The sequence below is a fragment of the Podarcis pityusensis genome (genome assembly GCF_964106645.2).
Source record: "Podarcis pityusensis genome assembly, chromosome: 10".
Taxonomy (NCBI): Eukaryota; Metazoa; Chordata; class Lepidosauria; order Squamata; family Lacertidae; genus Podarcis; species Podarcis pityusensis.
The window spans coordinates 53,163,467-53,190,414 of record NC_138035.1 but is presented as its reverse complement, the minus strand read 5'-3'; the positions used below and the strand labels follow the sequence as shown (position 1 = coordinate 53,190,414).

At 42.2% G+C, this 26,948-nt stretch overlaps 1 protein-coding gene and 1 long non-coding RNA gene across 3 annotated transcripts in view; one reads left to right on the top strand and one right to left on the bottom strand.

Annotated features, from left to right (window-relative positions):
• IMMP2L (inner mitochondrial membrane peptidase subunit 2) overlaps positions 1-26,948 on the top strand; it is a 478,312-nt gene that overhangs the window by 339,122 nt on the left and 112,242 nt on the right. The gene's annotated exons all lie outside the window — the stretch shown is intronic.
• Positions 23-26,948, bottom strand: LOC308486079. The gene is made up of 2 exons (XR_013990924.1): positions 26,488-26,948; positions 23-399 (listed from the first exon to the last, which is right to left on the bottom strand). It is a non-coding gene; the product is annotated as an uncharacterized lncRNA (long non-coding RNA).

Sequence of the window (26,948 nt, the reverse complement as noted above, 5' to 3'; positions counted from 1 at the left end):
AAACAACACAAACAGAAAAAGAAACAATACAAACAAATTCTTATTTTTTTCAAAACATTGTTAGGTGAGCTTCCCCAATTCCCCCCTATCCGATTTTCATTTTACCTCATCTTTAGCAGTTTACATATATCATAATTTTAACCATTTTTTTAATCACACTTTAAAATACGCTATCTTCTACTTCTAACCCTACAGCCTATATCCACACTTCCAAAGCTATTCTAAGATTTAAATATTAACATATTTTTTCAAATATTCTTTAAACTTCTTCCAATCTTCTTTCACCATCCCTTCTCTCTGGTCTCGGAGTCTCCCAGTCAGTTCGGCAAGTTCCATATGGTCCCTGTGATTCCTGCCATCTGAGGCAGCCGCCCACCTTGCCTCATGGGTGTGCCAGCCCTGTACCAAAGACATAAAAGGCAGTGTACCATCATTCTTCCCACATGTTGGTGCATCTTGGTATGCAGTAAATGTTCTACAGTGGTACCTCGAGTTACAGGTGCTTCAGGTTACAGACGCTTCAGGTTACGGACTCCACTAACCCAGAAATAGTATCTCGGGTTAAGAACTTTGCTTCAGGATGAGAACAGAAATCGCACGGCGGCAGCGAGAGGCCCCATTAGCTAAAATGGTGCTTCAGGTTAAGAACAGTTTCAGGTTAAGAACGGACCTCCAGAACGAATTAAGTTCTTAACCTGAGGTACCACTGTATAATGTAAATACAAGAGCTCATGAGTGGTCCTTTACCTCTAATCTTGAGGTTTCCAGAGCATAGACAACAATAGTTTGGCTATCCTTGTCCTAAGGCTGAGGTAAGGTGGAAAGAGTTACAGGGTGCAACAGAAAAATAAACAGAAAATTATAACCTATAGAGGAGGCAATATAATGAAAGTCTTCTCTCCGACTTGGGGTGATTCTTATTTCGAACAACAACTCCTAGACTTCTAATGAGTACAAAATAACCTGTGCTGACTTTCAGCTAAATTGCCCCAGGCTTCATGAGCTCAGTTTAGTCTACAATATTACTGTCATTTAGGAATACTTGCACAGATATTGGTGTGTACAGGGGGGTGGGGAGGTCAAAATCTGCGCAAATCCAATGCCTATCTATACATTTGATCATTAAAACTTCTAGGGCAATGATAAAAAGGCTAAGTTAAAAAAAGTTATCTACAAAAGGTATCACCTCTCGGAAGCACCCTTGGAAGATCAAATAGATCTGTGGATGTAGCAGAAAGTAAATGGTGTGAGGAGGAGACAATGAAAAACCACACCAAAAATAAAATAAAACAGGAATTGTACAAAGGGATGAGGACCAGGAGATGTAAGATGTGTGAGGATAAAAAGAGAGAGAGAGACAGAAAAATATCATGAATGGTTTAAAAAACTAGGTGTCCTGCGTTTGAATAGTCTGGAAATGTGAATCCTCTTCACAATGCTTTCTGTGCTTGTTTCTGAAGAAAAATGGCAGTCAAATATAACTAGGAACATGGGATCAGGAATCATAGATCTGAAGCTGATTTTATGCCTCCCACCCAAATTCATGGTGAAGAGACTTTCCCTTTTGTCCATAGGGCGGGGGCTGCCCATACCATAAACCAAGCTTCATTCATTACTCAGAAGACAGCCTTCAGTGCAGTAACCCTAGAATTATTTACCTATTTCTTTATTTCATAAAATGTATACACCACTTGATTGTAAAAATAATAATAATCTCAGTTGCACATTATTTAAAACATGAAAAAAGCAGCAAGAAGCAGGAGCAAGGTCACCCCGCCCCCACTAGTCCTACTCTCTTCAAAGGTCATCCATCAAGGCAACCAACACCAGCTCAGCCCAATGTCCAGGACTGAACCCAGATTGGAATGAATCTAAATATTTGTCATCCAATGGTGCTTGCAACTGGTTGATAGTTGTTCCAGTCTAAGGGGACCAGGGCTGATTTCTGTAGGAACTGCCATGCTACTGCCTCTTTCAAGGCAGCAGGGATCATCCCCTCACACAATGAAGTATTTATCATCATCATCAATTCCATTTATAAACCTCCCTTTATCCAAAGATCCCGGGGCAGTGTACAACAGCAAGAACATAATTTACTCGGCATAATAACAAAGAAGAGAAGAAGGGTTTGGCTTTGATATCCCACTTTATCACTACCCTAAGGAGTCTCAAAGCAGCTAACAATCTCCTTTCCTTTCCTCCCTCACAACAAACACTGTGAGGTGAGTGGGGCTGAGAGACTTCAAAGAAGTGTGACTAGCCCAAGGTCACCCAGCAGCTGCATGTGAAGGAGCGGGGAATCAAACCCAGTTCACCAGATTACGTCTATGGCATTCTTCCTTCTCACCGAGGACTGTTTCAAACAAAGGCAGCCTTAACAGCTACACCACACTGGCTCCCATAACACACAGCATATTGATTAAAAAAATATCATAATAACAGTCCCCTTCTCACATTTAACAGGCCATAGATTGTTTCATGGCTGAAGGCCTGGGTAAAGAGGAATGTTTTCGTCTGTTGCCTGAAGACATGTAATGGTGTTGCCAGGCGAGCCTCTCTGGGCAGAGAAGCCACCGCAGAAAAGCCTCACTCTTGTGTTGCCACCCTCTGGACCTCTCCTGCAGGGGGCACACGAAGAAGGGCCTCAGATGATGATCCCAGGGTCCGGGTTGGTTCGTATAGGTCCTTGCAGTACAGTGGTACCTCGGGTTAAATACTTAATTCGTTCCAGAGGTCCGTTCTTAACCTGAAACTATTCTTAACCACTTTAGCTAATGGGGCCTCCCACTGCTGCTGTGCTGCCACCGCTCAATTTCTGTTCTCATCCTGAAGCAACGTTCTTAACCCGAAGTACTATTTCTGGGTTTGCAGTGTCTGTAACCTGAAGCATATGTAACCTGAAGCGTATGTAACCCGAGGTACCACTGTATTGCGGTCCTGAGCCATGTAAGGCTTTACAACACCAGCACTTCGAATTGTGCCCAGAAACTAATTGGCAGCCAGTGCAGTTAGGCCAGGATTTTCCGCCTGCCAACTGAGCTGCGGCCCTGCCCCTAAGACACCCATAAGACCTGTTCCTTTCAGCCTCGACCTGCCCCAGAGCACATACAAACCAGGGTGCCACAGGCAGTTTTTAAGAGCAACCTGGTGCACGGCAGAGGGGCTAACCACGCTCTGGCCCCAACCAGTCAGCCCACACTGCTAGATCTAATAAGCTACTAGCCCTGTGGCCCCGTGCATGTAATCACATTGCAAATTTAAAATTATCATAAATACCAGTGGGAAGAAAAACACGCAATTCAAATGTGCATTTGTGACACTGTGGCGGGTCCTCCTTTATTGGTTCTCAAAAGTTTGGCTGCTGTGCCGCCATCATTTGCTGGAGTAAATCAGATGATTTGTCTCACTTCACATTTCCCCGTGAATGTGTTGACAAATTTCTCACCTTGGTTCACCTCCTTATGAGCAAGGCATCTTAGACCTCCATATTCTTCATTCCCTTCCTTTTTCACTGATATGAATGCAGCCGGCAGAACACCAGCTTCCATTTCTTGAAGAACAATTCAAAGAGTATTTGAGAAATTGTAGGTTTCTTTTGCAAATGAAACTTCCCTAGAGGTTGCTAGCTTGACCTTTCCCCCCTCCCTCTCCAACCCTTGGATCATTTAGCCACTATTAGTAAATAAAGCAAATATTGGCACATAGATTTATCCCATTCGATCCATGCTATTGACGAAGCAGCTTTCAGAGAAAGGTCTTTAACATTTCTGGAACATGATAATCCGACCGATATTTTACGAGAAAAACAAAAGTAATGATTTTATAGAAGGCCAAGTAATTCTCTTAAATATAGCTTTAATCAATGGTAGATAGGAATTAAGGATGAATGCTATTAAGCCTGAGGCCATCCTAATTTGAGACAATGGAATTATCAAAGGAAGGGTGGTTAAAATTAAAAGGATTCAGATATCTACGTTTGATGGTGCCAGCACTGAGATATGAATTTGTACCAAGCTTCTTTGATGAAGAATTCTCTGTAGCAAAACTGCTGGAGCAACTTTGTGTTTTCCAAGGGCTTCCTTTGTTAGTTTGATTTAATAATGTTAGATAGATACCCGTTGCCGTCTGTTCCTCTGTTATCTGGTCTTCTTTTATTTTAACACTTTGGATCTCCCCCACCTCTGTTTTTGGGATAGAGGGAGTGATAGCATCCTGCTGGCTGGGCTCACTGAACCCTCCATGCATTCAGAAGGAGATGATGTCTTCATAGGTGCAATTGTATTCAAATAGGCTGTCAGTTGTGGAAAGAGAGCCCACCTCCATTCAGCCTTTTCTAGTGACTGCATGGAGACTGGGCCCATAAACATTCCTGGTACATCACACACACACACACACACACACACACACACACACACCCTCACCCTCTTTCTCTTTCACACACGTTTCATGGTATCCTTTCCTCTTCCCCATTGGGAGCAAAGCTATTATTGCTGGCATCCCCTTTCTTTTACTGACCACCACCTACCTTTTCACTCCTGGGCCAAACAGTAGTAGTTTTAACTCATAGATTCTCCCACTCATGTAGTCTTAGTAGAGGGATGGTGACGCTCAGGCCAGGCTGGAGGCACATGCCTGCGGACTCTCTCTCCAAACCACACCCCATCCAGGACACTGCCCTCGCCAGTCCTGCCTTGCACTGTCCTCAAGTGTTTTTGCCCAGCTGGAATGTGTCTTTGGACTCCGATTACAATATTTCTTGCCTGTTTGCATGGAAGGTAAATGGGTATGAGTGGGTCCATGAAGGAACTAGCCTCCTATACAAAGACGACATTCTAATTTATTGCTCTGCCTGCCATGTGGCCCCCAGAAAACTGCCCTGGAGGGAATGTGGCCCTTACCCTGAAAAACAGTTGACTATTCCTGTCATTGTATTAAACAGGAAATCGGGAAAAGGAATAATAAAATGAAAATGGATTTGCTTGTCTCTGTGCTTGCGCAGAAAGACAAATAAGCAACTTGAGCTGTAATAGGGACTTGGCTGAGATCCTTGCACACCTGCTTACTCTGATTACACTATTGTCATCCCAATATGTCTCAACACAAGTATGGGAAAAGGCATATACAACCTCTGGGGTTTTGAGATTATGAATTTGACTAATTGTACATACTGTTTCCTATTAGTAAAACTGCTATCATATAAGATGCTTGTAATTATCATTTATTGCTCTATTTGGCTTCTAATTCAGCTGTTAGCTGATTATTATCCTAGTAAATTGAAGTACTGCCAAGCTGATATTAGATTTCCAGTCTGCTTTCAGGGATGAAGTGGTTTTCTGGTCTGGACAGCTCGGCACACTGAGATACGGATCTGTCTCACACATATGTTGGGATCACAATGACCCACCTCCCTCATGTCATATTTTGAGGTCTTCATCTTTGTGTATAACCAACTGCACAGATTGCTCAGCTAGGCCCAACATGGATTGTGTTCTGTGTGTGTTGAACCTGAGAGCACACTATGCATCCATTTTGCTAAAGCTGAGCCGTATCTGGTCAATGGCTGAATGACAGATGGCTTGGGAACCTCATGTCCATTGCCTTGAGTTCCAAGACTGAAGAAGGGTGTGCGATAAATGTACTGTAACAAGAAAATGAGCATGATGTCCAACTCATGGACATTCTAGGCGCAGACATGCTGGAGGGAGCAGAACAAGACCCAGGTGTGGTAAAAGTGGGGTACTGTATATATATTTTAAATAAAAAAATGAGCTGGTGGGATACCAGTTCCTTTCCCATGTAAACTGTGCTTACATAATGCTCTGAGGTGGCCTTTTTATTCATGGTCCATCTCATTCAGTATTGTCTATTATATACTGACTGGCAACAGCTCTCTTGAAGATAGTGCAGGATATCGGAGGAACTAATTGACTCCCTGGGTAAGCAAAGCTGTTATAATGATTGATTGCTTACTTAGCACTTACTGACATAAACTTGACAACCTAGGAAATACCCAGATTGACAAAAGCAGTAACAATCATGATTGTAAACATACATTGGGAAATCTTGTTCAGTTGCAGTTCCTGGTGATGGTAGTGCTGGTTGTTCTATTCCATATTTACATGCACACACAAGTATTTCAAGAACAGTGCTGGATTCAACCCTGTGGAGGCCCCTAGACAGTTGAAATTTTGGGGACACCCTTGTGTGTGCACTCTTACGGGATAACATTGAACTAAGAAAGCTTGACTGTAATTTTTGTTCAAGATCAAATCAGTATTACTTTGATCCATTGTTGTGGGGCGCCTAAAATGTGTGGGTGCCTATTTAGTAATCTAGCCCTGTCCAAGAGTTACAGAAAATACATTGGATGACGTCAACATTGCGTATTAATTTGGAGTTCTTCCTCTCCTCAAAGGAAAAGCTTTAAAATGCAGGTACAGGTCGTGGAGACTTAGTGGACGAGGAAAACAGCAGGCGATGATCCTAGCAGTTACAACCAAAGTGGTTTGACCAAAGACCCTATGTGGCGAGTTCAAGGGAGCAGAGAGCAAGAAGGCTCTAGATGGATTCAGTGCATGGATACGGTCATGGCTTGAGATGTGTCTGCAGAAAGGCAGACCAAGCCATGAAGATAAGACTCATGAAAAGCTTTCATTCTCTAATCAGTTTATGCATAAGGTCCATATATCTGAAAGTGTCTATTCCACCTGCCTGTTCATAGAGTCCAACAATCCACACGAAAGGTTGTTGCAGTTCCACCGAATCCTTTCACAGAGTCTAAGACAAGGATTTCTGGAATATTAGCCTTGTTTCGCTGTCCTAGGCTTCATCAGTAGTACAAACTCATACATGATATCACAGGACAGTGGATCTTATAGCATAGTAGTAGCTGCTGTAAAAGTGTATTGTTGTTTTGCATAGTTTGTAAACCAGCTTACTAAAACATTTTGTGGGGTTGATGGTTTTTTTTTTTTTGAGAAATGTAGGGATATAACATTAATAAGTGCTTTGGTATCGGCAGCTCTCACTGTTGCTGAAACAGAGTGTTCAGTTCTGTGAAAATTAAATTCTTAAATAGGTGGTCACATTTGTTTTAAGGCAGGAAATTGCTTGGTCTCCTGTTTACCCTTCATCTCTCATTTTTTTCCTATCTGTCTAATCCAGAGTGTTTTTGCGGTTTTGAATGCCTTCATCACCAAAGGTGTACCTCTGCCAATATGCAATCAGACACAATCTGCTGCTTTGATGATCAGCATCCAAATTCATACAGGCAGTCTGTGGTGATTAAATGGTGCATAGTACTGTGCAAAGGTTTTCTGCAGTTGGGCAAAACACACACACACACACACACACACACACACCCAACCCTTGGATGTGATCAAAACATCTGTGTATCAAAGAAGCCCGGGAGGCTTTTCTAGTTCTCCCCTTATTTTCCCTTTGATAACTTCATCTAGATAAGCAAAGCAGATGTTTTATGTTAAAAGATGACTTTTGAGAACTCTGTACTAATGCTTGTGTTGACTTCTAGAAACATAGTTAATATGACTTCCGGGTTGGCGCCATCGCCGAATGGCGGACTCCCTCCGAGCTCCGGAGGGAGCCGGCTCGGCAGGGGCTGGGTCCTACCGCGCCGGCGACGCGGGGACCCTTAAAAACCACGGGCACGGGGCCCGTGGACATGGGGACTCGGCTGGTACCGTCAGCGCCCTCCCGACTCGTGAAGGAGCCTTTTTAAAGGCTACGGATCGGGTGCCTGGGAGTGGCGTGGTACTTTGAGTCTATCACTTCCCCTGCCGAGTGCAGCCGCATGCCATTCGTCGGAGAGCGCTGGCTTCTTCCATTTGAAATTCGGACATTTAACAAAAACCCGTGAGTAATTGGGTAACCGGGTACAAAAGGAGGAAAAAAAAAAGGAATTTTTTTTTTTCGGATTCGGCACGAGCGGGGGGGATCTAAAAAGGAAGTCAGTCCCCTCCCTGATTGTAAACATGCTAAAACAAGGACTGAGAAACCAAGATCAATTCTGAAGTTTATTGCTGACTAAAAATACCAAATTCCACGATGGAATCATTACAAGAATTGTGCTGGAGGAGAGTCGAGGGTGAGAGGGAAAAGGCAACCCCCCCCCCCGGGAACCGGGGCGATTCAGAGAACCTGGCGGAGAGAGATGGAGAGTTTGACAGCTGTCAAAGTAGCTGTCAAATCTTGAGAATATAAAGAGGACTTTGCTACAAGTATTTTGCTGGTTGATTTTGATACAATTGGATATAAATATGGATACAAAATGTCGGATGGAAAAAGAAACAACAATTTGACTTTTGGATGAGAGGACACAAAGTTATTGTAATCCCTCAGGAGGAGGAGGAGCCAAGATGGCGACGGACACAGCAGCCTAGTCAGACTCCTCTGCTTTTAGTTAAGCTTTTAAGTAGTTTTTAAAGTAGTTTTTAGCCACTTCCTGGTTTTAAACTCTCAGTTTTAACGTCTTAACAGTGGTTTTATCACCTCCTCTCTTCCCTTTGCTTTTAGTTTATTGTTTTATTGTTTTTATTGTTTTATTGTTTTACTGGAGTACGGCGGAGCAGAGCAGGTCGAGGGAAGCCACTATCTACCTCCGAACAGAGCGCTGGCCAAACAGAGGAAGAAAGTCAAACCAACACTACTGGTGAGGCCTTCGGGAGTTTCCCTTTTATCTGAGACCGACCCACGGTGGGCCCTGCGATAAGCTCCGAAGGAGAATTTTATATTAGTCTTAGTCCTGGTGGGAGTAGGACTTCAAAGGAATGGTCTGTGTTGCTTACCGGTAGTCTCCTTGTCGAACTAAATTGCCGGACTGTGAGGGTGAAGGTGAAGACGCCGACTTTCATATGAACAGGCAGTGAAATATACCCCCACTGCAAGTGCTGGCAGGCTTGAAGGAAATATTTATCACCTGAGTTGACGTTAAAATACTATCCCCCCTCTACTCGATATCTGAATTATGGGATATGGGAAACGTCTTAGAGACTCTGAGGAGACAGTCCCTGTTCCCTTTCCGAGATCAAAACAAACAAGGGTGGAACCATGTCACTTTAAGGAAGGGAGTAATCTACTGGATTGTTCCTACACGGTAGAAACTCAGAACCGTTTTAACCCTCTGATTGATTGCGTGTCAGCACTTAAAGACGAAGAGCAAATAATACCTCAAATGACAAGCGATTTGGACAACAGTAAGAGTGTAGTCTCTCCTCAGAAGGAGGAACTGGTCCTTGGCACAGCCAATCATATGACATTTGAACAGTCCCATTTAATAATCAAAACTTTGCACTGTATATTCAAAAGACTAGATGATCTTTCGTCCCAGCTGCACAGCCTCCAACAAAAGCTAGTTACTACCTCTCCAGCGTCAGCCGGTGTTAAGTCTCTTGAAGAGAGGAAGGGGACGAGGAGTTTGTCCTTAAATAACAAACGTACTGACAAATTTAAATACAACCTTAACCTTCAATTAGGTCATCAATCCTTGATTTTAACACCAAGGAAAGTGTGCCTAACTATACAAAATGGGGACCCAAGATGGAGAACTCTGGGCGGTGCCAAGGAACTCCTAATGGTGCTTTTAAATATGGAGGCAACACAGATTGACCTCTGTGCAGTCCTCCCCCTTGTCTATCATCATAAATCACAGAGAGTCCTGCTTGCGTTCCAATCCACAAAAATTCCCACTACCATATTACGAAGGAAAGCTTTTTTGTTTCGCTGTGGTATAGCACCAACGAGAGCCTTTATAGACCCTACGCCTAAACCCCTACTGTTGGAGGCAATAACCAAAGAGGGCTTAAAATCTGCTAAACCCGATCCACCAGTGGCCACCGGAGTGGGTGTTCTCCCCCAGGAGATGAGTCATGTGGCCTCCACTCCCCTAGCAAAGAACAATGACCATCCGGAAAGTGGCCTGACTCCACCAGAAGAGATCGAACTCATTGCCTCCTTTGCAGATTTACCAGCGGTGGAACAAAAAGAAATTATTAATAGACTCGAATCGCTTAAAACCCAACTTATCAGGAAGCTCAGCACCAGAATACCTATGTACAGCGAGCATGACATCCTAGAAGAACCAGTTCATATGGATATCGCAATATCTAATGCTAAATGTATGTCGGTAATGGAGGATAAGATACAACCCCAAGAAGCAACTACCAGTCCTTCCCTCCAACCAGAACAACCCTCCGTGCTCTTAATAGATTTACATGACCGTCCCTTGATAAACATACCTGAAGAAAGCAGCACACAACAGGAAAAATCCCCTTCTACACATTCATCGATGCCAGACCTGGAACCTTCTTATAGCACTGACCAATCAAGAGAAGAGGTGCCTTTGCCAACCTTCCCAAATAGCCCACTCGCCCAGCCTTATTCCTCTTTGCGGAGTATTATGGATTCAACAGCAAGACCAGTGACGGAACTGATTGAAGATCCAACAGGCCACATAAATCAAGTAGCCCAAAAGACCAGTAGCAGACTACAGAGAGACCAAACTTCTGACGAGATAGATGGACCACACCGGGTGGCCCACCAAACTCTTTTGGAAAAGGGGGCTGCCCCTGCTCAAGGTCCTACTCCTAGTAGATCGAGTGGCCAAGTTCAACAGTCAGACAACCTTGTAAATCCTCCCACTCAGCTTTTACGAGAGGTTTTTCATCAGAGGAAGATAACTGATTTTTTTATTGGCTCCCCTCTTCCCGTATTAAAGTTGAGCCAACCTTCCGAATGACAGTCAATTGGAGGAACGAGGAAACCCCAGCCTTCAATATTAAGTTGGAACATTGCTGGATGGAAAAGTAAAAAATCAGATCCAGAATTCCAAAAATATATTAATTCCTTTTTTATCATACTATTACAAGAAACTTGGGTGGAGGAGGAAATTGAGTTAAATGGCTTTGAGTTTATATGTCTGCCTGCTAGCCCGTCAATGAATGGTGGCCGCCCTAAAGGTGGCCTTACAATTGGTATCTCCCTTAAACTTCGGGCTAAACTTTCACTAGTGCACACATTTCCGCCTTATGCTATTACCGGACTGATCTCTGGTGGAAACTTCTCTTTATTGGTTACAAATGTCTATTTCCCCCCGGGAGGGTTAGCAGCTGATCTTACTTCTAGATGGGAATCCCTAGAGGATTTTTTACTTTCTTGTTATCTTAAATATCCTAATGTCCCCTCCATTACCGGAGGCGATTTTAACGCTCGGATAGCCTCAAATCGGGAGGCTCTTATAAAGTCTAAATGGTGGGTTGACCCCGGCGCTCAAACCTACGATCTAGTATATATCCCCACTAGAATATCAAAGGATGTAAAAGTCAATAAGGCGGGAGTGATGCTTTACCAGATGGCTTTACGCCTTAATTTAATTATATTAAATGGCAGGTGTCCTCCAGATATACCAGGAGAGTTCACCCATCTGGGGTTAAAATCAAACAGTGTTCTTGACTATGTATTGGTTTCCCGGGATCTATTTTTGAATGTCACCTCTTTTAAAATTGATAATGCCCAATTTAGTGACCATCTTCCCCTGACAACCAAGTTATGTGTTGACTGGCACCTGCTCGAGCGCTCCCACCCAATCCCGGTGATTGTGGAGCCGTCCACTAAAATAAAGGGGATTAGATGGTCCCCTGCCCTCGCCCATAGATATACGGATTTTATCCGAGAAAAGTTTCCTGGTGATCAGCCGGACGTAGGAATAGTCCCGCGTGATCCTATCACCTGTATGAATTTTTTCTCTTGCCTGATAGAAGTTTTAACTCGCTTTTTTACTTCTCCAAGCTATGGAGTTAAAAACGATTATTTTAAATTTGGCGCCCCTTGGTTCAACTCTGCTTGTAAACTAGCCAGACTCCATCTACATACAATATATAATGACTATAAACTTTCCGGCGCTTTGGCCTTACCTCCATCTTATTCCCTGGCTAAAAAAGCATACAAACAGGCCCAGAAATCGGCCAAACGGGAATGGCATTTAAATCGCTGGCAGACTATAATTTCTGCCTCAAAATCTCATAACTCCCGGAAATTTTGGTCCTTAATAAAGGGAAGAAACACAAAATACCCCTTAACGGTGATCCCGGCCCCTACATGGGAGCAGTTCCTGAGAAAATATTTCTCAGTGGCAGAAGCTCCGGCCACTCACTGGAGACCTTCTAATCCCCTTCCCGTCTGGCCCAATACCGACCCTGCTGAAATCCTAGAATTGATAGCTGAGCTGAAAACTGGTAAGGCCCCTGGGCCAGATTTGGTCCCTGTTGAGGCTATAAAGCTACATTCTGCATGGTGGGCAGGGATTTTAGCTAAAACGTTTGACGCAATAAATGCCACGGGCTTAATACCAGGAACGTGGAAGGAGGCCATTATAATTCCTATCTACAAAAAAGGCCCTCCCGGTGACCCAGGGAATTACCGGAATATCAGTCTGCTATCGTCCATTGGGAAAATATATGCCCGTTTTTTGCTGGCAAGGCTGATGAAGTGGTCAGCTGAGGCTGACCTGATTGGGCATGAGCAAGCTGGATTTAGATTAAACCGATCCACAACAGATCAGGCAATTATTCTTTATCACTTAGCCCGGAAATACTCGACACCTCGACGGGGCCAACTTTGCGCAGCCTTCATAGATTTGAAAGCTGCGTTTGATAGTATTCCGAGGCAATTACTATGGGATAAACTTGCCTGCTGGGGAATAGATAGAAGGCTCCTGTGGCTTATCTCCCAACTTCATGCCGGGTCCGTGGCCAGGGTAAGAATATCCCCTGCTGGAGACCTAACTAACCCAGTGCCAGTAAATAAGGGTGTACGCCAGGGTTGTATTTTAGCGCCTCTTCTTTTTAACTTATTTATCAGTGATATGAGGAACCCATTAATCGACTCACAAAAATTTATCCACACCCCCCGTATAGCAGATTATTGTTGTCCTTTACTTCTCTATGCAGATGATGCGGTACTACTCTCTTACTCCAGAGTGGGTTTAAGGAGGGCACTAAAGATTTTTGCGTCATATTGCCATTCTAATCATCTGTCTATCAACCACACCAAGTCCAAAGTACTGATATTTTCAAGGAGTCGAAAATTATATTCATGGAAATTGGAGGGCACGAAAATCGAACAAGTACATAAATTTAAATATTTAGGAATTTATTTTCAATATAATTTAGGGTGGAAAGCGCACGTTGAATATCTTCAAAACAAGACAAAAGCCCTATCACACTCCCTCCTCCGTTTTTTCTACTCTGAGGGGGCCTTATTCATCCCTGCGGCCTTGAAAGTGTATAGCATCAAAGTGATGGCCACAATGGCCTATGCTGCACCTTTATGGGCTGCCTTTGCAAACCTTTCACCTTTAGAGTCGCTTCAAAGCCAATTCTTACGCCGACTTTTAAAACTACCAACATGCGTAAGTAATGCGGCTATTCGCTTAGAAATGAAGATCCCCTCAGTGGAGTTAGTTTTATGGAGGAGAGTTTTGATTTATTGGATATCCCTATGGCATAAACTCCCGAACCACTATCTCATTCAATGCATGTGGCGGGATGACTTCACAAATTTGTGGTCAGGAAAAATCCATGCCAAATTGCTGTCCTATGAGATCTCGCCCACGGAATTGCTCAAACTGGATCTAAACGCGGCAAAAAGGTGTATAAATCAAAGGCTGGATGATGTGGAGCTATACCAAAATTTCTTAGCTGGTGGTGGAGCCTGCTCGCCGTTAAATCTCGGCATAACCCCTATCTATCGTGCTCCGTCCTATTTAACATCGCTTATAGCCGCATCTCACCGATATGCCTTCATTAGAGCCAGGTTCAATGTTTTTCCAACAAATGTGCTGAGACATAGATTCACTAAGGGCCAAGTCCCTTCAATGTGTGCTTGTGAAATGAAAACATCTGAATCTTTACATCATGTTATGTTTATCTGCCCTATGTACAGTTCAGCTCGTGCTAGTATACTAAACTCCATAATCCAGCCTATGGCTGACAAACCAGTAGACCTACAGCTTGCCTGGGTTCTTCAAGATGTAGATCCTTATATTACTCTACAGGTTGCTAAATTCCTAACAGCCGTTCTCTCGTATAAGAGACGGAATGGAATGTTAGCTGATTATTGATAGTTATAAGAATTTTTGATATTGACATCAGATATTGATTTTAGCGTAGTGCCCAAATTTTTAACTTTAATCTTAAATTTCTGTTTTGATTTGCCAATATTTGTCCTTGTGAGCTGTGAATTGTGTTATATTACTTGTGGCTTGTACGAGACTGCTGTTTTATTTGATTTGTTTTGTGTGTTGTGCTTTATGATGGGCGTAAAGCCGAATAAACATTTTTGATTTGATTTGTAATCCCTCTAGAGGGGCTTTGGGACATTACAAGCAGCGTATATGGAAAACTACTCTGGGATGTGTACTACTGGTCTTAGCTCCTGGGAAAGTAGCAAAACTGAAATATTTGTTTTGTCTACAGAGGTGACAACACAATAGAATCTTTCTATTTAAGTAAGCTCCTGAATAACAAACCTCTGTAGAGATACTAGATTTCAGAATAAGAATGGTTTTGCAGCTGAACAAGACAGAAACCTGAGAAAGTAAGAAACAAAAGAGTAAAGGACCAACTACGCCACGGCAAGAACAATGGGAGGAGTAACAATGATCAAGGGAAATTAAAGGCCTCGATTAGACTGGACTTTTGAAATTAAATATTATCAAAATAAGTAAATTTAAAGAAAACCGGCAAGATGAATTGAGAAAGTTTGGCTGTGGACTTGAGACCTCCAGGCCGACAACATACAGACTGATGGACATAGGGAATCTAAACCGGGGAAGGGAGGGGGAATTCTAGAATCCAAAGGCTATGTAATCAACTTTTCTTCTATTTTCTTCTATTTTCTATCTTTTAAATTTTTTTTTTTTTTATATATAACTTTGGTATTTTGATTTAACAAGTTTTGGAAAAAAAAAGAAAAGGGGGAATTCGTGGAAGGAAACGGGGTAGATTTTGGGGAAAAAAATCTTTGTTTTACTTTGTTAAAGGTGAGGAGTGATGTTAAGATTGTAATTTAAATTGGCTATTAGGCATAACATATTAGGTTAAATTGGGAATGAGAACTTGTGGAACCAACGTAGGGAAAGGGGAATACAGTCGGGAGGGGAAGGAGGGAGTCCCAGAAAGAAGGTTATGAACATAAGGGTTTAAAATTGGTCTCTTTTCTTTTTTTTCTTTTTCTTTATCTTTTCTATCTTCTTTATTCTGTTATTATTGGAAATTTTAATAAATATGATTATAAAAAAAAAATAGAAACATAGTTAATATGAAGTTGCCTTAATGATAACGTAAATAGGACAGTTCACCGGCATCTTGTCTCATAGTGGGCAAATCTTAGAAGCTCGCAGGTGTTTCTGGTAGAAGCTCGCAGGTGTTTCTTCAATTTATTAATAATTTTATCAAATGTTCAAGACATATTTTGTTTCAAACCTTCTGTGCATCAGTTTAAACGCATGCCCCTAAGAGGTATATTTACAGGGTGAGGGCTGCTTTGTTAGTTGTTGACTGGCTACTCCATAGATGTGGTGAATGTCTTGCCTGCAATATTTTCATTGTGAGAGGAGCGTACCTACTCCTTCTCCCTCCTGCTGAGCACAGTCCACCCTCTTTCTGCAGACCATGAATGGAGAACCTAATGCTCTCCAGATGATGCTGGACTCTAACTCTCATCTAATCCCTAGAAACTAGATATGCTGGTTGGGGTTGATGAGAGAGTTGGAGCCCAACAGCATTTGGAGAGCCACAGGGTCTTCATTCCTGCCATGCTTTGATCTCATTATAGGGTTTAGGAAAACCTTGTATGGAGTATTCGTATTTGTAGCTCACGAAAGACAATTTATTAATGTTAGAATTGGAGTTCAGGATCAGCTTGTCTGGTTAGGTGATGGAGGGAAGCAGAGAAAAATAAGGAGGAAATGGCAGAAGCGTTGGAAGATGCAACTCATAAGCAAACTGAGGTCAACAGATCTATCTGTTTATTCAGTTGTGCGTATTTACAAAGTCCTCTAATATTGCACTGATTTAGGTTTTGTGGTGGAACATTTTACTCTCTGCTATTAAGTGCTAGGTGTAGACATGGAATCATTTACATTCATTTGTCTTCCAGATGGCATCTAAAGGTACTGGGACACCTGAGGTTTCCCGGCTGCCCCCACCTACAAGGTCAAGTCAAGATTAATCATATCTCATTCATTATATCTGATCCCAGTTACTCTTGTTGGTGCTTACAGCTGGTCCTAAAAATTGAGTTTTCTCTCCTTTTGTGGACAGATGGTTCGAGTACCAGACAGATCTAATTTCTACATGTCAAGAGTGAAATTATCCCCTAGCAGAGGATAAGCATAAGTGCATCTGTTAACTTTTAAATCATCTGAGACATAAAAGCATTAAACTGGGCATAGATATCCATCTTTGAATTGTAGTCTTTTTTCAATGAGTTGCTTTAAGGAAATTGCTTCTCAAAATGTTCAGCACTCTTCAAAATGACAGAGTAACGCAGCTCTATTGATCCCCCAAAATTCTTTTTTAAATATAAGTCATTTTTGTGAGCAAAGGTTACAGATGATCAACCTGTCTTGAGGCAATCTTTAGTAATTCATCTTGAAAAAGTTAAACAGAAAGTTTGTGTTGACTTTACTAAAATAAAAAAAAAAGTTGGTTCTATACTGATATGGTTTGGTGCAGATGAAATGCTAGGTCCCTGAAAACCATGGTTTGCAAATCAGGGGCCATTCTTATGGATGCTCATTCCCTTTCCCTCCCAAGTTCACTGTTGAGATCTAATTTCCCCCATTGATTCTGTGGTCTGTGAATGCTTATTTACATGTGCATGGGTGCTAGCCATGTTTCCCAATTTGAAAATATGGTCTGAACTTCTTTTGCTTTTTCGGGAGCCATGATCATAGAGCAATTTGGTTGATAGTGTCAGTATGCATATTAGTCTAATTCTTGTGGGTCCTGCTGAATTGATTGGTTTGAATGGAAGAATGTTGGAGTTTCGAACTTTTCCTGGTCCAAAAAGTGAAATCCTCTTACTTCTAAATCTACCTTTGTGTAGTGAAGCATACTGAGCAACACTCCCATTATAGATCACTCATGTTATCCCTACTTCCAACTTTTAAAAGTTGTTTGTTCTGACTTTAGGCTTCTCCACATGTTACTCTGAGTACAGTTAAAAATTGTCTCTATGCATGTGCACATATGTATTGATTTGGACAGCTCATTGATTGTGTACACAGGTACACAGCCTGGACACCCATTGGACATTACATGTACAGCTCAACTTTTTGTGTACTTGCTGAATGTTACACATGAACACCAATGTAGTCTTTGTTCTGGCCAGTGCTTCACTCGGTGTTGTTTCCTAAACAATGCCAGATAAATTTAACTGCCCAAGAGCTGCCCTTCCACTGACAGATGAAAGCAAAACACAGAAAATAGCTGAGAATCAAAGACCTTTCAAGCAGACCATGCCAGACTTTAGATTCTAACTATTAGCTGATCAGGTTTAGCTTCCTAATTAGCTACTTTCTTGGGCAACTAAGCAGATATTGTTTCATTTCATACTTGCAAAACAGAAGAATGTTCATTTGAAGAGCTCTAGCTTGACTGCTTATCCTAACATCCTAGCATTACAATGCATCTAAAAAGTATTTATCAACCCATTAGAATTACAACTGTATACATTTATTTTAAAGAAATATATATCCTGCCTTGTCTAATAATCCAAGCCACCTTGGTTCCGGCATGTCAATGTTATATATGAGCTACTGAACTGTTTCAAGGGAGAAGTCCCTTCGCCCCCTTATCTGGTTGGTGGTTTTGTTGGTGGGCCCTGGGCCTCCCTGGTAAACCAGCCTATCGCAGGCCAGATCATTTTCCTAGCCTGCAGGGCCTTTTAGCCTCTCAGGGCCTTCATACGCAAAGGCATTCAGATGTTACTCCCCATCAATGGGTTCGCCACATGAGTTTTTTGGGTGGTGGAACACACTGACTCAGCCCTGAATAATAAACACATGTGTTGAAAATCTCTGGTGTTAATTTGAGTTCTTTCATTAGGGCAAAAAACTAGGCGGCTACTTGCTTGTGCTGAGAGCAACAGTTTTGACAATGCTGGATGATTTTTTGAGGCTGCTCTTCAAAACAATCTTGCCATGTTAATGGAGCACAATGGTGGGGTGGGGCACAGTTTCTGACCCCACCGTGTTTTGGACCATATGTCACTCCTGAGAAGTATTTTTTCTCTCTTATTATTATTAGGCACAAAAACATCCACAACACACACATGCTTTTTAAAAGCATGTTTATTTTCCAATTTAATACTGAACCTATCAAGGGTAGTCCTTTTAACCATGCTGCAAATCTTCTCCACCCTGATGTAAATTGGTGCCCTTGCTGGTTAACTCGCACTAACACATTAGTGTCTCAAGACTGTCCTGCTAGGTTTCCGGCCAAGTCACGAGTCAATGGCGGCTGTTCTTCACAGTGCTCTGTGGGCTGCAAGGAAATTCAGGCGGGGAAAGGGAGAATTTATGAGGCATAAATCATCGTGATACTCCTCAGTGTGGTCTGGGGAGTTCACTGCATCACACAGTGCTGCGCAACCCCACGTCTGCCGACTTGAAAGGCAGAGTGGGAGCAAACCAGGAGTGTGCCCTTGCCATGGACGAGCCTCTGTTACCGGCATGATTTGTGGATGGTTCCTTCTTAATCTGTACAGTTGGCTTTAATCAAGAGGCACTCCTGGACCAACATATGCTTATGGGCTGCAATCAATCAGCTGCCGAAAGTACTGGGCTTGGCTTTCTGAAGATATTTGAATGTTTTTTTCTGAAGCTTGAGAATTCTTACAACAGCCAGGAAAGGAAGGGGGATGACAAGGAGCTTTGTGCTTCCTTATGGTTTGTTTTCTGTTGTCCTCCCCTGCACAATGAAAGAGATGTGTGTGGCTGTTGATTTGTTACTCCGTCTGACACTTTGAAAAAGAGGGGAGAGGCTTTTGATTTATGCTCAATAAGAAATTTAATAAGGTTTTGCTATGCCTGCCCTCGATCAAGGCTGAATGGATTTTATCTATGACCATTTCTGGACTGGGGTGTTGTCAGAGGAATGCAGTGAGCGGGGGGGGGGGGGGGAGAGAATGAACTGCAGCTGAACAGATGTGGAAAAGAGGCTGAATTTGAGAAAAGATCTTGCTCTTAACTGTGTGCCGAGAAAGAACCATGGAGGGGAATTTAATAGTGGAAGCCTGGAAGTGCACCCTGTGAGTTATTTATGGCTGCAGGTTGTATGCCAGTCTGTAAACCAGGGATCCCCAAACTTGGCCCTCCAGATGTTCTGGGACTACAACTCCCATCACTCCTAGCTAACAGGACCAGTGGTCAGGGATGATGGGAATTGTAGTCCCAAAACATCTGGAGGGCCGAGTTTGGGGATGCCTGCTGTAAACAGTGGAAGGAATGGAATGTGATCCTGGACCATCCAGATAAACACTGCAAACAAGTGAACGATGGAGGATAGTAATGAACTCTCTAAGCACACCTGCTCTGGAACAAAAATGTATATGAAGGACTACACACATGAACTAAATTTTATATTTATAAGATGTAAAAGAGGCACAGTTTGTAAGGAGGAAAAAACAGTCAGCTGAAAGAATGGTTTAACGGCAAGTAAAGGATGACAACTGGACACTAGATAAGAAATGACATGTTTGCAACAGGAGTGGGAAACCTGATTTTAAGAAATTGTATTAAATTAATTCGGTTTGATTTGTAATAATTTGGAAAAATAATGCAAAATAATTATATTTTAAAAGTGTCCTGCTATTCTCATAAATTCATCTGCATTTATCTTTTTGTGTCCCCCCTTTAAACTGCAATCCTGTTCATAATTTTTATCTTAAGAGTAAGCCACATTAAGTAGGATAATATTTTAATGTTTTTCTTGCAACTTTAGGAAAAGCATTACTTATTTAGAGAAGGCAGCATAACAAGCCTCGTCCTAATATGGAGAATGGTGCAAATACTACTGCTAAGTTCAAGGTTCTCCTCCTAACTGCATTTTATTTCACCAGAGAGCATTATTTTGATTCTTAATTTACCCTTTTGTAGCATCAATGGCTTTCATTTCCCCCTCCCCCCTTCATTGTTTCTATGACATTGACACTACAAATGGAAATGAACTTTACTCTGAATAGAGGGATATGATACCCAAAGTGCCTAATGCTACTCCTACTTACGAAGAGCATAAAAAAGTTCTCTGCAGGAAAAATGCTTTGATATTGAACCTTTTCTGGCTGATGATTCTTTTGCATAACTTTGTGGTTCTTCTTTCTGTGATTGTATGAAAAGAAAAATGAGTGATAGTTTTTATTTCATTGTTAATCCATGATTCATGCCATTTTAAAAGGCATAAATTCTTCTTCTTTTCAAATCACCCTAAGTGAGGAATAGTTCTGAACATGCTTTCTAGAAACGTCTGTACTTTGTGAGTTTGAAAATTGGTGGTAGACCTCCAGGAACCACACATTTTTGTGTGTGTGGATTGACAATTTTAACCCAATTTGTATTATTTTACCCAGGTTTCTTTATTCCAAACGCTTGCTAATAAATATTTTATAAAGTTTGAAGATGACTTTTTCTCTCAAAACCTAAGCAAACGTGTAAGCTTGAAACTGCAGTGGGGGAAAAAGGAAGAGAATTGGGGAGAGATTTAAAGGCTTGTTTTATCTGTTCTGTTAATGAGAATGTCCTTGAATCCTTCTACTTTTATTTTTGATCTCTTGAAGTGATATCATGTTGTATTTAGAAGGCAATGCCAAACCAAACCATGTCTTAGCAACAAATAATGTGCAGGCTCATAGGAAGGAGCTTCCACCAGTTTTGATCCTTCTTGATTCTTTTAGTTCAGCGCAGTGCAGCCGCTAAACCAACCTGCAATTGTGATTAGGTTTAAGCACATGCTCAGGTTCAGACGGGTTCAAATGTTGGCTCAGCTACCGCACCGCACCGCACCAAGCTAAAAGGACCAGGAACGAGCAAAGCTTGGAGGCAGCAAATTTACTAATCTAGTAAGCCACAATTTGGTTTACCATGATATGCAAACCAGGTCACTGTTTTCCTTTCTCAAGAACACCTAGGGCTTCTTTTAATGTCAAATGTTGGTTAGTCAGCTTTGTGCTCCGAACCCCAAAACCCATCCCCCATGGAAATAAAGACACAGTGGAGACAGAATTTAGTTTAAATGTTAATGGGCAAATTTTGGCAACAACTTTATTAAATACACAAGTGTGACTGGTATTGACTTAGGCATTGGTATCAAAACTATAACTGGCTCCTGCCCCACCTTGCAGGAAGCATGAAAGGGTAAACTACCAGCAGAGGAAGCTCCATCAAAGTATATTGACTGATGCTCACCCCTGGGGTTCTCGGGGGTCCTGGCATAGCCCTAGCCCCCCTCTGGGCTTCAGACGAGATCCAGACCCCCAGATTCCTTTAAAGTAATACCCTATTCATTGGAGGGGCAGGTGATGGCCACACCTCCCCTCCCCACATTTCCCTAAACCAATGCCTAACCCCCAAACCTTACAAAATTGTGACGATTGCTAAGAGGTAGGCAAAAACCAAGTGGCCACAGCCAATCTGCCAGATTGGACAAAATTCCTACCCAGCCCCCATTCCAAAACAGGCGTCCAACCGAAGTCCAAAGCAAGGCCAAACATGACCTAATTAACGGGTGGGCAGGCGAGTGTTTGGCAGCGCGAAGCAAAAGGAGGTCCCTACGTCGCACTGCCAATCAACCTTGCCACACTGCTGATTGGCTAAAGGCCATTGGCATAACTGTGACACCACCGGCTTGGAGTGGGGCAAGCCCCGCCCACAAGCCGGTTGGGGAAGAGTTCCAGGTCTGATCACAACATGGACCCTCTGTTAGGAGGATCCAACTTGCTGTCACTTTTGAAAGGGAGCAGAGATGCCTTGTTTTCTTGTTTTCTTTGTATTTCTGAATTGCTGACTTTCAGTTGTATTTTATCCCTTTAAATTTGTAAACTGCCCTGAAGCCCTCGTTGACGGAGCCGTATATATGGATGCCCCAAAGGAACAAGCAGTTGATTGATATGTATTGCGGGAGATGCCATGCTGCTGTTAATACACAAATGAGTGGCGCACAGAGGACACTTTCATCTTCATTTTGCTCTTTCAAGTAAAACCAGAAGCATTCTTCACAACAATAATTAAAGGCAAGCGGCAATCATTAAGTAAATGCAGCTTTCTTAAGTCTGCAGCTCAGTTTGCATGCACAAGTGATTTATTGATTTTCTTGGAAAGTAATCCAATACAAAATTTACTCTGTTTTTTTTATAAAAAAACACACACAACAAAATTAAATAATGGATGATCCAATTTGCTCTAACATGAGCTTACAACTGTAGCTTGCTATTAATGTAACAAAGTGCACGATAAAATAAACTTTTAATTTTATTTTGAATTTTGGATCTCCTTGCTAAATCGGATTTGTATTGAATTTGTCTTTTTTTAAATAAGAAAATACTCTTGGTGCACATGCACAGGTCAGATGAAACTTTCAGATATCATTGTACTTCATGGACACCCTGATGGGCTAATAATTTCATCAAAGAAGCAGGAAAGCACAGTGTGGCACCCCCAACTCCTCAAAAGCATTGCAGCCATTTCAATGATTTGTTTTTTTTCCTGTTAAGCCATTCTTATTGGTGAATTGTTGGTGTATTAAAATATCAGCCAGATAAAAAGAACAGTAAGATAGCCATTGCTGCGTACAATGCAACTTAAAGAAATGTGTAAAATATTTCTTATTAATTTTAAATACAGATATAGAAGGAATATGTTAAATATGTGTTCTGCGTAGTGCAACCCTAGTGGGCTTTCTCTGAGAAGTTAAGGTAGTGGTGGTTGCTTTTTCTGCTGTAGCCTTCTAAGCAATACCGCCCATCCCTGCCTGCAGCCTGCCCCTTCATAATCTTACCAGGGCACTTCCAGAAGCTGGCAGGGGTGTTCACTCCAGGGTCCAAGGGAAGTGGGTGCAAGCAGCACCCACCATCTTTGTCGCCCCTCAGTGCCTGATCCAGAGGCATTTGGCAGTAATTGAGATGGTGGTGGCAGCTGCAGGTGGCTTCATTCAGCGTTTCTCCGAGTGTCGAGGTGAAATAGCTAATCCAAATAATAGCTGATTCAAATAAGAGTTAAATGATTGATGGCATCAGCCCCAGTGGGTCTCCTTTGGACTATGGGCCCCAACATATATCAGGCCATGCTGGGTGTTAACAATGGGTCTGTCCTAAACGATTACAAGGCAACACAGGGTGCTTTGGGAAATGCTTGGCATGACATTGATAAGGCATCAAATGCTTTTTCGTGATACCTGAGACTGTACTAGCAAATTTTAAGGAATAAACCCATCTCTTGTCCTTCAGGATTTGCACCTAGTCCCTTTTACTCTTCAGTTGCAGCACCATGACTTCAAATAGAGGGCTACTCGAAAGCTTGGTATACTTTTACTCTAGTCATAGAAAGTACATTCATTCAGTTTTATAAATAGAGGGTATAACTGAAAACCATTTTTTAAAATTTTTTTCCATTTCCCCCCAAACTCCCTTCCTAAAACTGCTTATTATCTCCATTATTATTATTATTATTATTATTATTATTATTATTTATTTCTTGCTACAAACAAATCAGGACTCTAATATCTTCTAGTATAATCTGGCTGTGCTTATACAGGAGAGCACCGTTTTAATACTGTGTGTGACTGTGTGTGCACTTGAGTGCATGTATGGTCACACAACATGAGCATACTTTATGGGATGAAACAGGGCCAAGATTACCATTAGACAAAGTGAGGCTGCTAGCTTTAGTACTACTAAAAAGCAGCATACTCTCAGTTATTTAGTGTATTATTATGCTTTTCACACATTGCTGGGGGGGGGGGTGTCATTAGTGTGTTTTCCATCTCACGAAGCAAATCTTTTAAACCATCTCTAGGGTTGCCATATGTCCTCTTTTTCCAGGGCACATCCTCTTTTTCACATGTATGTAAATTGAGAATAGTCATAGCGATCCATAGTTAAAAGTAAGGTAAAGGTAAAGGGACCCCTGACTCTTAGGTCCAGTTGCGGATGACTCTGGGGTTGCGGCGCTCATCTCGCTTTATTGGCCGAGGGAGCCGGCATACAGCCATGTGGCCAGCATGACTAAGCCGCTTCTGGCGAACCAGAGCAGCGCACAGAAATGCCGTTTACCTTCCTGCTGGAGCGGTACCTATTTATCTACTTGTACTTCGTTCATTGAACTGCTGTGTCGGCAGGAGCAGGGACCGAAAAACGGGAGCTCACCCCGTTGCGGGGATTCAAACCGCCAACCTTCTGATCGGCAAAACCTAGGCTCTGTGGTTTAACCCACAGCGGCACCCGCGTTCCCCATATTAGTTAAAAGTATAGTTAAAAGTAGAAGTTGGCAAATGTGTCTTCTTTCTTGCTCTTCAAAATATGACAACCCTAACCATTTCACAACTACAGAAAGTAATGGCATTTTATATTTTATATCACCTGTATATGCACATACACATATACAGAAATTTGGATTTTTAGCCCAGCTTTTAGGTGGATTACAACTGATCAATAAAATACAACATTTAAATTCTAAAGATGTAAAATAAGTCAAAACAATTAATCAATTTAAATCTAAAGCAACCAATGTCATCCTCCTCACCCTCAATAAAATGTGATGCAGACAGAATTTCTTACACCAGATGTAATGATCTGAACAACAGTATTAAGCTGATGTACAGAATGGAGATTTTAGAATGCATTCATGCTTTTAAGGAGTTCTGTAGGACCTCTTTCTTTTTCTTCTTTTTGCACATATCTATTAGAGCAAATTGAATGTTTGAAGTTTCTGGCAGATGTCTGAAAGCAAGCTAATTCAATACAATAAATAATCCCTGTACAATGCAGCATGCTTAAGGATAATGCAACAGCTACACTTATTCAAGTCCCAGGTCCTGCATTTCTACTGTAATGATTTATCAGGTGTGCAATGAGAAAACAAAAAGACTTGTGAGTCATAGTTCTGTGAACGCTTGCCATGCCCTTTCAACTGACAGCACTCCTTCAGGCAATTTTGGCCTCATAACCCCCAAAGCTTTGATCACCCCAGTGTCCAAGTCTCTTTCTGGTTGTTGTTCAGTTTTTTTGAAATATTTCTTCCTCTGCAAAAGAGGTTTCTGTTCTTCTGTCTCATTCTCTGGGTCTTTGAACTCTGCTGAGGCCACACTTCTCACCAGCCATGTTCCATGCCCTCCGTGGCTGCTTTGGCATGTTCTTCAACTGTGACAGTGCCTCCTGTTTACCCAAATGGTGAGATGTGTGCATAGGAATGTGGATTAGCATGTGGTATATTAAATGTCCTGTGGAAAAAAGAGGGCTCACTTTCCACATAACCTTCCATTTCATAAAGCATTCTGTGGATTGGTAAATGAATCTAAAAATATGTTAATAGCAAACTATGACAATGTAGCCAAAACAGGCTTACTGAAAAAGAAAAGGGAGATATCAACATGCTCAGTGGAGGCCCAATGTTTGCAGAAGTAGGAAAAAAGTCTACTTCTGGTAGTGTGTGGAAATCCAAAAACAACTAAATGAGTACGAAGCAGCTTAATCCATTCCAGGAGTCTGTTCAACTCCTGAAACCATTTGAAAACCAAGGCGCTGCTTCTGATTGGCTGCAGGAACTTCCTGCACTCAATTGGAAGTCGCGGAAGCCACGTTGGATATTTGGATTCCGAAAAATGTTCGCAAACCGGAACATTCATTTCCGAGTTTGCAGCGTTCAGGAGCCAGTTTGTTCGGGAGCCAAGCTGTTTGACTACCAAGTGTAATGAGTATGAGTTACTCGTGCGTAAACTGGTGCCTCTCTAGGCTAATTAGCCTTGTTAAACCTTTCTGACTGCACAGCCCTTTCTCATCGTGGCTGCCTCAGTCGCTGGCAGAATCCGTCAGTGGGCGTTTCTTGAACCTCTTCCAACATAAAAGTTGTTTGACACCCAGTCTCCTCCTCCTCTCACTGCGCGGGAGTCTTCTGTGCAGGGAGGGCGTGGGTAGCTGAGGACCTGTCCCCTCCTCACTGAGGTCCAGTGAAGAGTCCTGGAGCCCTCTCTCCGATTCCCCCATCTGCCCCCCTTTATCCCTGGTGTTGCGCTGATTTGCTTCCCCCTCTACTGAGCTGTTTCTCCCCCTGCTCCTGGGTCCTTCGCCAGCATCATCTAGGAGCCTCCCCTTCGCCTCTCGCTCCAATGTCAGTTCCCTGACACCAAGGTACTACTGTTTTCAAAAGAACTTTACTTTCATTCCTGAGGAGAATATATTTACAATCTAACGCTTATTCACTTTGTTCCTTACGGAGAGCTCCTACCCAGGTTTCTTCCTCTTAACGTTTAGGGATCTTCCTCTTCACACAGATCACACTGACACAAAACTGTCCTTAGCAGTATCCAGAGAAACCTCTCTCAGTAGCTATTATCGCTCAGAAATACACAGAGAAAAACAGAAAGCAGTTAAAAATGACAGTTACTGGAATAACAGTCACAACAGAATGGAATGTCTGTCTCATGTGACTCAGTCAGCCAATCGCATGAGGGCTACTGCCAAAGGAAAAACCCCATGTTAAAAATATACAGTAATTTAACATAAGTGAACATTCCCATTTCAGGATATTGAACCATTATCCTTGACAAAAGGGAAGAGAATATTTTGGAAGATGGCATGGCTGGTTGGCTTGGACACTGAACGGGAGTGCTCTGCACTGCAACATTGTGCTGCAGATCCAACTTCTGTTACTGAATGTAAAG